At 46.6% G+C, this 12,863-nt stretch overlaps 1 protein-coding gene across 1 annotated transcript in view; it reads left to right on the forward strand.

Moving 5' to 3' along the window:
- The first annotated feature begins 98 nt into the window (after nt 1-98).
- ARMH1 (armadillo like helical domain containing 1) overlaps nt 99-12,863 on the forward strand; it is a 47,828-nt gene continuing 35,063 nt past the window's right edge. Inside the window, exon 1 of the mRNA XM_082616297.1 lies at nt 99-181. The gene's annotated coding sequence lies outside the window, so the exon portion shown is untranslated. The remainder of the gene's footprint in view (nt 182-12,863) is intronic.

A 12,863-nucleotide genomic window follows, 5' to 3' on the forward strand; every position in this document is an offset into this window, starting at 1 on the left:
TGTGTCTTATCGTACCGGGTGGACAGCATTGCCCTTTGACTTACATCATCTAGCTATCTCTACTGTCCTCTACCAGCCGCAGCTCCGAGGACTGGAGGTAGAAAACCGTACAAAACGGCCACAGGAATGCGTGCCAGCCCATCCTTCACCCAGCTGGTCGAGGAATATTCTGACTGGTGAGGTGGGTAGGATGCAAAGGAGGTGCTATTTTCTAGCGAATACTTTAGAGAATGCCCTGTTCGTGCGGGACATAAAGGGGCTAGGGGATACAGTTTTCTTAAATTTATCTACGCGCTTAAAAAATATTTACTGACCACCTGTTACATAGGTGGACTCTAGTGAGGATTAAGTTTTTGGCTCTGACTTCCGTAAGTCTTAAAAGGAGAGGGAAGGAAATCATGCATGAGCCAACTGCAATACTGTGCAAGGGATAAGTACTACAAGAAGAGTAGGCCCTAAGGATTTTAGGAGCTCAGAATTAGAAGGGGCATTTATGGCAGTGCTGATGGCTCTTGAGCTGGGCTTTGAAAGACTTTTGGAGACATGAGACCTTACAGGGCTCAAAGAGAGGGAAGTGAGGGCTTCCCTGGTGGCGCAGTGGTTAAGAATCCGCCTGCCAATGCAGGGGACACGGGTTCGAGCCCTGGTCGGGGAAGATCCCACATGCCGCAGAGCAACAAAGCCCATGATCCACAACTACTGAGCCTGTGCTCTAGAGCTCGTGAGCCACAACTACTGAAGCCCGCGTGCCTAGAGCCTGTGCTCCACAACAAGAGAAGCCACCCAATGAGAAGCCCACACACTGCAACGAAGAGTAACCCCCGCTCGCCACAGCTAGAGAAAGCCCGCATGCAGCAACAAAGGCCCAACGCAAGCAGAAATAAATAAATTTATAAAAAGAGAGGAAAGTGAGGGGTCAGTGCCAGGAATTATGAGCATTTCCTGGCCAGAGGAGAGACTAATGGGAGAGCAACCTTGGAGGAACAGGTAGGCTCAGATTCTGGATCTTTGATACCATGCTCAGCTCTGAACTTATGGGTACATCTTACTGATGGAAAAAATTTCCAATGCATTTTACACCCATGAGCACAAGAGCTTAGACTTTATCCTAAGGACAGTGGGGAGACTGCAGGGCTTTAAGTGGAAGAGTAACAATCAGATTTGTGTTTTAGAAAGATCAGTGAAGAGAATGGATTGGGGACTGGGAGAAGGAGGGAGACCAGTTTTGGAAATTGTTTTAGTAATGGGGAAGGATTATGGTGGCCTGAAACATGGAGAGGTAACAGGATTGAAGAAAGGGGATGGATTCCTTAGACACGAGTTTAAAAGAACTGGACTTGGTGACTGGTTGGACATGGGGTAAGTAGGAAAAATGAAGAATGACTTCTAAATTCCTGCCTTGGGCAAACAGAAAGGAGAGTTCTTGGGAGAGGGTCAGTTCTGGGCATGGTGAGTTTGAGGTGCCAGTGGGACATCCAAGTGGAGGTGTCCAAGAGGCAGTTGAGTATGCCTGACTGGAGTTTGCAAGATAAGTCTAAACTGGAAATTAAAATGCACAGTCTGTTGTGCCTTATATGGCAGCCACACGAGTGGATTGATTTGCTGGGCTTGCCCAGGGAGTATGTGTAGAGTAAGAAGAGAAGAGGGCCTAGGACAGAGCCATGAGAAGTACCTACATTTGAGGTTCTGCAAAGGTAATTGAGATGAAGCGTCCACAGTGGTTAATTAATCCGTAGTAGAACACGGTTTCCCAGAAACCAGGGGAAGAAAGTGTTGAAGGCTGATGACTAATCAAGTAAAATAAGCTCTAAAAAAATCCACTGGCTTTAGAAACAAGGAAGTGGTTGTAAAGGCAGTTTCAGTGGAGTGGTGGGAGCTGAGGTCGAATTACAGTGAGTTGAGAAGTGGGTGGGAAGGTGAGGAAGTGAAGACTACACTTTTAAGAAGTTTGGCTCTTTAAGAGGCAAAAAGAGAGAAGAAAGTAGCTGGAAGGAGAGGCAGGTTTTTATTCAGATGGGAGAAATGCTGGTGGCATGGATCCAGCAAAGAGAAAAAGATAATATTATAGGGAAAAAGGGATAACAGAGAGTGGGGCCCCCAGAAAAAGAATAAGGTAGGGCAGCAGTCCCCAACCTTTTTGGCATCAGGGACCGGTTTGGTGGAAGACAATTTTTCCATGGATGAGGCAGAGGAGGGGATGGTTCAGGCGGTAAGGCGAGCGGTGGGGAGCGATGGGGAGCAGCAGATGAAGATTCGCTCCGTTGCCCGCCGCTCACCTCCTGCTGTGCGGCCCAGTTCCTAACAGGCCACAGACTGCTACCCATCCACGGCCCCGGGGGCTGGGGACTCCTGAGTAGGGGATCCAAAACATTAGTGGAGAAGTTCACTTAGAGGGACATTTGCACTGTGACAGAAAGGAGGCATGTGAGATTAGTACATTAGTAGATTTGGTGGCAGGAACTTGAGAGAATTCTTGTATGGTGGTTCCTATTTTTTCTATGGAATAGGGACATGGTATCAGCCAGGGAGAAAGGGATTGGAGATGATTTGCAAGATCTGAGACCAGCAGAGAAGGATTGAAATAGCTGCAGTGGAGAATGGGAGCAAGATGACCGAGGTAGCATACAGCTTTCTGGGAAGTTAGAGCCCTGTTGAGGTTGGTGACCATTATTTTGTAACAGCAGCAGTCTGCATGGCTGTGTGCTATGTATTTTTCCCCCAACAATATTCAGCCATCTACTGGTGGCTGCAGAGAGGTGAATTGAGTTGATCCAGGTTTGAATTTTATCAGGTGGATGAAATGGAAGAACAAAGGACAAGGAAGTTGAGGATCCTGGCAAAAGAGTGGTTGAGATGGTGGATCTTAGACCCTAAACTGCATAGGAGAGAGTAAAAGTGTTATGGGCTGGAGATCCCAATGAAGTCAGAGAACCCATATCTTGGAAACAGTTGAATGAGAGAGTTATGATGAGAAAGTGGAGTAATGAAGTTTGAGTAGTTTCAAGTGATGACAGGGCCCAGAGTATGGCCATGGTAGCAGGTGGCCAAAGTGGAGTACAGAAGACAGCCAAGATGTTGACATGGCCATTGAAATCCCCCCAGATGATGGCAGGACCTGAGGAAGGAAAAGGGAAGAGGATGCTTGTGAGCCAGGTACCAGTAAAGCAGGTTGTTCTGGAGTGTGTAGATGACAGCAAGAGGAGGGGCAAAGGTCAATACAGCTGAATGGCATGACCCTAAAGTAGCAAGGGTTTTTACAAAGAGCAGGTAGAATAGGAACTGAATTGGACTTTGGTGGGGAGACATTAGCTCCTCTCCCAGTCCTGAGATCCCTTGGGTTTAAGAGTATAAGCAGCTAGCTTCCTCCAGGGTCGGCTATGCAGAAGTGGCGCCCTGAGGAAGAGCCAGCTTCCGGGGCAGGCTGGAGGTGAGCGGAGCGAGTGTGGAGCCGCTAAGTGTGGAGGAGACTTTGCTGATCAGAAACAAAAGTTTTCCAGGGAAGAGTAAGAAGGTTGGGAAGGGAAGGAAGGACAGGAAATCAGGTCAAGGAAGATGAAGCATAGAGCAATGAAGGGGTGAGGAGAACGTGGGCAGAGAGACTCTGGTTGACCTAGAGAGTTACATTTTGTGGGGAGGGCATGAAGCCAGGCCTGTGGAGTGGAGCTGGGGGCAGAAGTGAGTCTGGGGAGAGGAAAAGGGGGTCCATGGGTAGAGAATGAGGGTAGGTCTGGGAAGCTGGTGACAGCAGTAGGTTTTGCAGGAAGGAGATGGGGAAAATGGTCTATGGAAACAGGATGGAGGGAATGGTGGCTGGCTGTGGGGAAGAGATGGGGCAGATGGAGTCTGTGAAGAGGGTATGAGTGGGGAGCAGAAGGAAGGGCGTCTATGAGAAGAAAGTGACAAATTGTGTTGCATTTGGCCCTGAGGTGGAAGTAAAGGCCAGGACACCCTCTTTAGCTGGCCTGAAGTTGAAAGGAGAATGTTTCTGTGTCTGTCTCTATCTCTTCTCCCTCTCTCTCTGAATGAGGAGCTGAGAGTGAAGCGTCGGGTTGAGAGAAGGCCTCTGTCCCATTGTGCAGGTGGAACCCGAAGGAACAGGAGACAGTGACTGCCTTATCTCCGAGGCCATGTGGGGACAAGGAGCCAGGCTGGCAGCCTATGCCCTGGAGGCTTCTTGCTTTTAGAAATGTGTCTTCTGATTTAGGAGGGAAAAAGCCCTCTGGGAAATTTTATTTAGAAACGAAACCTAGTGACCTTTTGATTTTTTTTTTTTTTTGCCATATGCGGGCCTCTCACTGTTGTGGCCTCTCCCGTTGCGGAGCACAGGCTCCGGACGTGCAGGCTCAGCAGCCATGGCTCACGGGCCCAGCCACTCCGTGGCATGTGGGATCTTCCTGGACTGGGGCACGAACCCGTGTCCCCTGCATCAGCAGGCAGACTCTCAACCACTGCACCACCAGGGAAGCCCTGATTTTTAATACCTCTTCTCACTTGTTGCTAAGGACCTTTGGCTTAGTACAAGAACTGAGGGTTTTGAGATTTCTGTGATTTTCGTTTCCTGGCACAAAGAAGAACCATTTGGCTGCTATAGAAATGATTTATGGATGAGTCCAGATTTATTAATCACCTCTGAAGATGGAGAGGAAATTAAAAACAAAGAGTCCACTCTGGGCTGAAGACAAAGTAGGTTTGTCGTCCTTGCAGAAGACCTTGCCAAGGTTAGAAGGCCAAAAACAAACCAATTTGGACCGAGGTTCCTAATCCAGATTTTAATTTCATGTGCTTTGATTTTTTCAGACCATTTTCTCTCCAAGGTAAAATAATGACCATTTTAATTGGCTGCCACTTACAGAGAGTTTCCAATAAGCATGATGGCACACGTATATTTTTCTCTGGCATTCTGGGTGTGCTCTGGTTCTTATGATCAAGCTGGTGAAACTGACTTTTACTGCATGCTGCATGCCATGATCAGTTGACTATAAATTAAATCCTCTTTTCCAAAAGCCATTATCCATTAGTGCTAATTTGTTTGCTTCTCATTTCCACTGATCATTAGAGTCTCTGGTTGTGAGCACCAAATTGGAAATGATTTCTTTGACATTTCAAAAAATTTTCTCTCCTTCTTGAATGCCATTTGGCTGCAGCTAAAGAACATTATGGTTTGCAGAGGAACAGTTCACTCCAATTACAATTTAACTGACCGTTCATGGCACTGAATCCCTGTCCTTAGTGTCCAAAGATGACACCGCTGCTGACATTGCTATTTCCTGTCAGCTGTAAAATGCCTCATAGACCATGCACTGGCCTTCTTGGATGGAGATTCTGCCACTCTACACATGGCAGCTTTGGGAAGTTGGTAGTTTTATGGACCTACATATCATGAACATTCAGATATAACCATCTAAACGGGAGCTGGCTGATTTCTTTACTCATTCACCAGCGAGCATTTATTAAACAGCTGTTTTGTGCCAGGCATTAGGCAGGCCCTGGGGACATAGAGACAGGGAGGACCAACCCCTGCCCTTGAGGAACTCACACTCTAGTGGGAGGGACGGTGAAGTTTTACAGCATAGCAGGAGAAGAGGTGGCATAAGTGGGACCACAGACCTGAGAACCCTTAGCTGTCTTGGGGAATTAGCCAAAGGGCAAAAAGGAGGCTGGCCATTCCTGATGGCAGAGCAGGGTTGAGATAGAAGTGGGCCCTGGAAGGGCCTGGGGAGTTGAGAAGTTGGTGTCTGCTGCAACGTGGAAGTCACTGCAGATGAGGCTAGGCTGGGGTCAAGTTTTGAAGGATCTTGTATGCCACATTGAGTTCAGACTTCATCCTGTAGGCCAGAAGGAGAAATTTGGGGGTGAAGAAGGGAGGAAGTGTAGAAGCTTGAGGGAGAGGCTTTGTTCATGTATTTGTTGGGGTTGACAGAGATCGAGCAAGTTTAAGAGGAGTCAGAGGAGATGGAGAGATTGAAGATAGAGGGGCAGAATCTAGCACACACGGAAAGGCTGCGTGCCCATGTGGTGAGGTTAAGAATAAAGGGAGAGGACTTCCCTGGTGGCACAGTGGTTAAGAATCCGCCTGCCAATGCAGGGGACACGGAATCGAGCCCTGGTCCAGGAAGATCCCACATGCCGTGGAGCAACTAAGCCCATGCGCCACAACTACTGAGCCTGCGCTCTAGAGCCCGTGAGCCACAACTGCTGAAGCCTGCATGCCACAACTACTGAAACCCCCATGCCTAGAGCCAGTGCTCCGCAACAAGAGAAGCCACAGCAATGAGAAGCCCGTGCACAGCAACGAAGACCTAACATAGCTAAAAAAAAAAAAAAAAAAAAAGAATAGAGGGAGAAGGAGTTCCCTGGTGGCCTAGTGGTTAGGATTCCAGGCTTTCACTGCCGTGGCCCGGGTTCAATCCCTGGTCGGGGAACTGAGATCCCACAAACCACATGGCACAGCCCCCCCAAAAAAAATGGAGGGAGAGAAGGGATTTGCTCCTGATGGGCCCTGTTTTCTCTGTGAGGTAGGAAGCAAGGTTATCTGGGCGTCCTCCCTGATTCCTCCCCCTTTCATCCTCCACAGTCACACAGTCACCAGGTCCTGTCGCTCCTTCCTATGTGGCGTTTCTACTTCTCTCCAACCCTAGTGTCATCAGCATCTTTTGCCGAGATTATGGGAACAGCTTCCTAACTGGTGCCCTGCCTCCAGTCTTGCCCCTTTCTGATCACCTTTCTACACTAGAGTCAAGATGCTATTCCTAGAACAAAGTCTTTTCTTGTCACTCTTGACTTAAAGCCCTTGACTTAAAATCCTCACGTTGCCCTCAGGGTAGAGTGCTGACCCTGCAGCCGAGCATCAAGGGCCCCTTGTTCTCTGGCCTCCACCCATTTTCCCAGCCTCGTCTCTTGCCGCTTCCATCCTCATACTGTGCTCCAGCCACTCTGAACAATCTCAGCAATGAAAATAAGAACTAAGCTTTATTGAGGGTTTCCTATATGTTAGGCAGTTTGTTGACCCTTATGAGGGTCATAATACCTCATAATACCTTATGAGGTATTATTATCCCCTCTTCTCAGGTAAGAGAACTGAAGCCTGGAGAGGTTAAGCAATTTGCGTAAGGTCACACAGCCGGGAGGTGGAAGATCATCCAAATCCAGTGTGTGTTCCTAACCATTACGACACACTGCGTTCCACTCACAATTCTTTAAATATACCTTACACTTGCACGCTTCTGAGCCTCCGCATATTTTATTCCCTCTACCTGGAGTACAGCTTCCTCACCTCTTCACCTGACTAGCTGCAGATGCCTTTCAGCCTGGATGGCATCTCCTCTGGAAATTTTCCATAACAGCCCGCACCCCAACTAAGGCTGGGTTAGGTGTCCCTCGCTCACATTCCCAAAGTATCCTGTGCTTGCCCCATCCTAGCACTTACCACACTATTGGACTTAAAATGGTTTATTTACAGGTCTCTATGCCACCCCCAAACTGCATACCCCTTGAGCGAAGGAACTCTGTTTTGTTCTCACAATTATCCCTAGAGGCCAAACCCAAGGATGGGACACACTTGTCTCTCAGTATTTGTTGACTTTCACGTTGAATGGAATTGCTGATAGTAAGGTTGGCAGTGGGGCAGAAGGACTCCTAGTCACGTCTGAGACAATTTACTGAGGATTTACATACATACAATGTGACAGGCACTGGAAACTGAAAGATGGGATGGCAGGAGGCAGCAGCCAGGGATGCAGGCTGTCCAAGAGAAGATGTCAGGGTGGAGAGGCATCAGGGGAGAAAGCCTTTTGAGCAGGAGGGATGGTCAGTGATGTTAGTTGTTGCAGCAACAGAACAAGTAAACAAAGGACTAAGATGTCCTCATTGACCTGGACAATTAGGAGGTTATCAGAGACATGGCTGAATGTGCAAGCAAGTGAAGGGGGAGTGCAGAGAAGCAGAATTGCAGTGGGTTGAGGAGAGACTGGTCCATGGAGGATCAGAAAAGAGTGGGTAGACTGTTTTTAAGAAGCTTTTCTATGAAGGGCAAAAACCAGAGAGGTGACTGCAGGGGGACAAGAGGGTGAGGTAAGTGGGTTTTGTTTTCATTTTTGCTGATTTTTGTTTTAGGATAGGCAAGAATTAAGTAAGTTAACAAGAAAAAATGCCTAATTAAAGAGAGCAGTTGAGGATCCAGGGGAAGAGGGAGTAGTGGATGGAGTGGGGGCTCTAAAGAGGCAGGATGGGTGGGTGTAGAGCTCTGGTAAAGGGGTAAAGAAGGAAAAGAGAAGGATGGGCATGGATACCATAACATGGGAAGAATGAAGAGACTGTGAGGACGTTTTTGCCTAATGGCCTATAACTTTTTTGTGAAGCCCAAGAGTAGATCTCCTGAGAACAGGTGGAAGAGGTGGGAGGGTAAGGAGCTTGGAATTATAGACTTCCCAGGCTATTCACAAAGTTTAGGCTGTGGACCATGAGTGTGGATGCTGGATTGGATGGAGGTCACCAGAGTCCAGATTTCGTGCCTCTCCTACAAGCCCCAGCAGACCCTGGGATTTACCCCCATGAGAGCACTTACACTTTTCAGTAAAATCATCTGGTTCCCTTTCTCTCTACCCCACCAGTTTGTAAGCACCTTTTTTTTAAAACATCTTTATTGGAGTATAATTGCTTTACAATGGTGTGTTAGTTTCTGCTTTATAACAAAGTGAGTCAGCTATACATATACATATGTCCCCATATCTCCTCCCTCTTGCATCTCCCTCCCACCCTCCCTATCCCACCCCTCTAGGTGGTCACAAAGCACCGAGCTGATCTCCCTGTGCTATGTGGCTGCTTCCCACTAGCTATCTGTTTTACATTTGGCCACTCCATGCCACTCTCTCACTTCGTCCCGCTTACCCTTCCCCCTCCCCATGTCCGCAAGTCCATTCTCTACATCTGCGTCTTTATTCCTGTCCTGCCCCTAGGTTGTTCAGAACCTTTTTCTTTTTAGATTCCATACATATATATGTGCTAGCATATGGTATTTGTTTTTCTCTTTCTGACTTACTTCACTCTGTGTGACAGTCTCTAGGTCCATCCACCTCACTACAAATAACTCGTTTCTTTTTACAGCTGAGTATATATGTGCCACATCTTCTTTATTCTGTCATCTGTCGATGGACACTTAGGTTGCTTCCATGTCCTGGCTATTGTAAATAGAGCTGCAATGAACATTGTGGTACATGACTCTTTTTGAATTATGGTTTTTTCAGGGTTGTAAGCACCTTGAGGGCAAAAAATATGTTTGTTATATTGACCAATGCCAGTCCCAGTGCTTGGCTAGGAGTGGCACCCAGGACATCTGTTTAATTAATTACTGTGTGGGGTTAAGGAAATTAAAATGCTCATTATGAGCACAGTGTGTTGGATGTCAATTTAAATAACACTTGTTGAATATCCATGATGTGCCAGGGACGATGCTGGCCAAAATTACGAAGATGGAACAGGTTGATGCTGAAATTGCCTAGCAGCTCATGGGTAAACAGGAGGACTTGGGTGCAAGAGGGTATGGCAAGTAAATCAGCACTGGGGCAAGGGAGACAGGGAAGGACAGGACGCCTGACCTCAGAGGAAAAGAAATGATTGAGAAACAGTATGAGGACTTTATTATTTTTTATGAATTTATTTATTTTTGGCTGTGTTGAGTCTTTGTTGCTGTGCGCGGGCTTTCTCTAGTTGCGGCGAGCAGGGGCTACTCTTCGTTGAGGTGCACGGGCTTCTCATTGTGGTGGCTTCTCTTGTTGTGGAGCACGGACTCTAGGTGCGCGGGCTTCAGTAGTTGTGGCTCGAGGGCTCTAGAGCTCAGGCTCAGTAGTTGTGGCGCACGGGCTTAGTTGCTCCGTGACATGTGGGATCTTCCTGGACCAGGGCTCGAATCCGTGTCCCCGGCATTGGTAGGCGGATTCTTAACCACTGCGCCACCAGGGAAGTCCCAGCGGTATGAGAACTTTAGAGAATGGTGTGTGAAGCATGGGGAAGCTGGCAGCCTCCCCTTAGTTCCTACAGGAAGCAGTGACATGGGGGGCTGGGTAGGGGGGACAGACTCATATTTAAGGTGCGGCAAAACTTTGATGGAAGACGTTCTTCGGCCTGAATGAAGAAGGGTAATGGGGAACAACTGGAGAGTTTTAAGCTGGGAAATATGCACGATTTGCATTTTTTAAAGAATCACACATCACTACCTGGAGAATATAGCCAATATTTTGTAATAACTGTAAATGGAGTGTATCCTTTAAAAATTGTATAGAAAATAAAGCGCATTTTATTTTAATGATATAAAAAGAAGACTGTCGCATCACTGTGGAGATTAGGTTGGGGTAAACCCGAAGATCAGTTAGGAGGCTGTTGCAGCGATCCACGTGAGGGATGGGGGTAAACTACAACAGTGGCAGTGAAGATGAAGCTAAGTAGACTGATCTGAGGGAGATTTAGGTGGTGTAATTGGCAGAACCTGGCAGCAGATTGGATGAGGAGGGCAAGGGAGAGGAATACATCAACATAGCTCTTGAGTGACTAGGAGAGTGGCAACGTTCACTGAAATAGGACCAACATAGGGAAAGGAGCAGGGGTGAGGGCTTGATGAGTTCAGTTTGGGACTTATGGATTTGAAGAGTGTGTGAAACCTACCAAGGAAGATGTCTGTGGCCATTTAATCATATTCTCAGCCTGGGAGGGAGGTCCAGGCTGAAAATATGGATTTGGGAGTCATAAAGCCTACAAATGTAATATGAACTCTTGAAAGTGCTACGTTTCTCCCCTTTCCCAGTTTTCTTTCTTTAATTCTTTTTAAAACTGTACTTATTCGGTTTTAGGGTTTTTTTTTTTCCAATCATCATCAAATCTTATTTTGAAGAAAAGTTGAGATTAAAATAAATATGTGGCTGTAGTCTCTTGATTAAACATGGCTACGCCCCTGTATTTCCCCCTACCTCTCAAAACCTTGCTGACTTAACACTAAAGAAATATAAAAGGTATTAAGTTACAAAAGCTCAGAGAAGGAAGCAACAGCAGATGAAAGTCAACAGATGTATGGAAGTAGAAGGCAGGTGGGGGAGTGTTACCTGGCTTGAAACATCCTAAGAAGTTACAAACCAGCTGCCAACCAGGGGAGATTACCAACAAGAAGCAAATCAGCTCACCCAGTTTAATCTCCAAGATGCTTAATGCCTTGGAAGCATGAGTTACTCCAGAAGGTCAGCCATGAGGTACAGGGCTAAACATGGGGGCTTGGCTGGAGTCTGTGTGCAGAGCACTTTGCTGCGGCCCCAGAGCTCCGCTCTCAAAAGCCAAACGACGACTCTAAACTCTCGTGCTGCATAAGGAGGAACTCTGGAGGCCTCCATACTCAGGGACTTCAGGCAGGGTTTGAAGGGCAGGGATGAGATACAGGGTGGAAAACCGAGGGATGGAGGGAAGATTTACACACTACATGGTGGCAGCCCTCGTCCCTCCCCCACCCCACCCCCAGGATGCCAGCAGCCAGGCACTTAGCACCCCTACTCTCTCATCCTCCCTGGGAAAGTAGAAAACTCTTCTCCAGAGGCCCTGAGAACCCCAGGTGGGGAAAAAAGAAAAACAAAAAACCTCCATTGACGGACATTTGTGAGTTTCTCAATGAAAAGTCTAGTTGTTGCCTGTTAAAGAAATTTTCAAAAACTGAAGGACACAGCATGGAAGGCTTAGTATAATAACTGAAAAAGACCTGCACCAAGGCATATCATCATACAATTTCAGAAAAGGTTTTCAAAGCATCAAGAGTGAAAAAACAAGCCACAGACAAAGGCACAGAAATCAGAATGATGTCAGATTTCTCAACAGCAACCCTGGGATGCTCAATCGAGGGAAGCTTGTTCTAACCTGGAATTACACACCCAACCAATCTGACATGAGGTCAGAATACTTTCAGATTTTCAAGGACACAGAAAAAAATTCATTTCTTAGGAAGCTACTGGAGAACGTGCTTCAACAAAATGAGAGAGTAAACCAAGGAAGACGAGGTGGATCCAGGAAATAGGGCAACAGCGAAGACAGGCAAAAGGAAATCCCAGGACAACATTTGTACGCCAAGCTTAGCAAGCAGCCAGTCCAAACTGGAGCAGAAAGATAGAGGTCCTTGGGACAGAGTTCTCCAGGGAGAAGATGGGACTGATCAGTTAGGGGTTGAACATTCAGAAAGATCATTGCTATGTGTTTGGAATATTTGGAAGAAAACAGCTCTAGTACTTAGAAAATTAAACAATTGAAAAAAGAAACAATTATTAACTCCAGGTAAAACCAACTTGTAAGAGAAGGAAAATGTAATAGTAGTTTACAGCTTGAATGAACAGTGTTTATTTACTTGGTCAATAATGTAAACACTATTGATTTAACTATAAATTGTGGAAAACTATATTGTGAGAATGAGGGGAGAAAAATGGGGGTTAGAGGGTGCAAGAGAGCTAATTCCTCAGAATTAGAAATAAACAGTGCCTAAAATTGACAAATCAAGTAACAGTAACGTATTAGTTTGCTAGGGCTGCCATGACAAAGTGGCACAGACCAGATGGCTTAAACAACAGAAATTTATTATCTCACCATTCTGTACCTCTGATAAATGTGTCCAAGATCAAGGTGTCACAGGATTGGTTTCTTCTGAGGCCTCTCTCCTTTGCTTGCAGATGGCTGCCTTCTGGTGTCTTCAGATGGCCTTCCCTCTTTATGTGTCTGTGTCCTAATCTCCATTTATAAGGATACCAGTCATATTGGATTAGGGCCCACCCTGATGACTTCATTTTAACTTAATTACCTCTTTAAAGACCCTATCTCTAAATAGAGTCACATTCTGAGGCACTAGG

This window comes from Mesoplodon mirus (genome assembly GCF_964341445.2).
Source record: "Mesoplodon mirus genome assembly, chromosome: 3".
NCBI classification, from domain to species: domain Eukaryota; kingdom Metazoa; phylum Chordata; class Mammalia; order Artiodactyla; family Ziphiidae; genus Mesoplodon; species Mesoplodon mirus.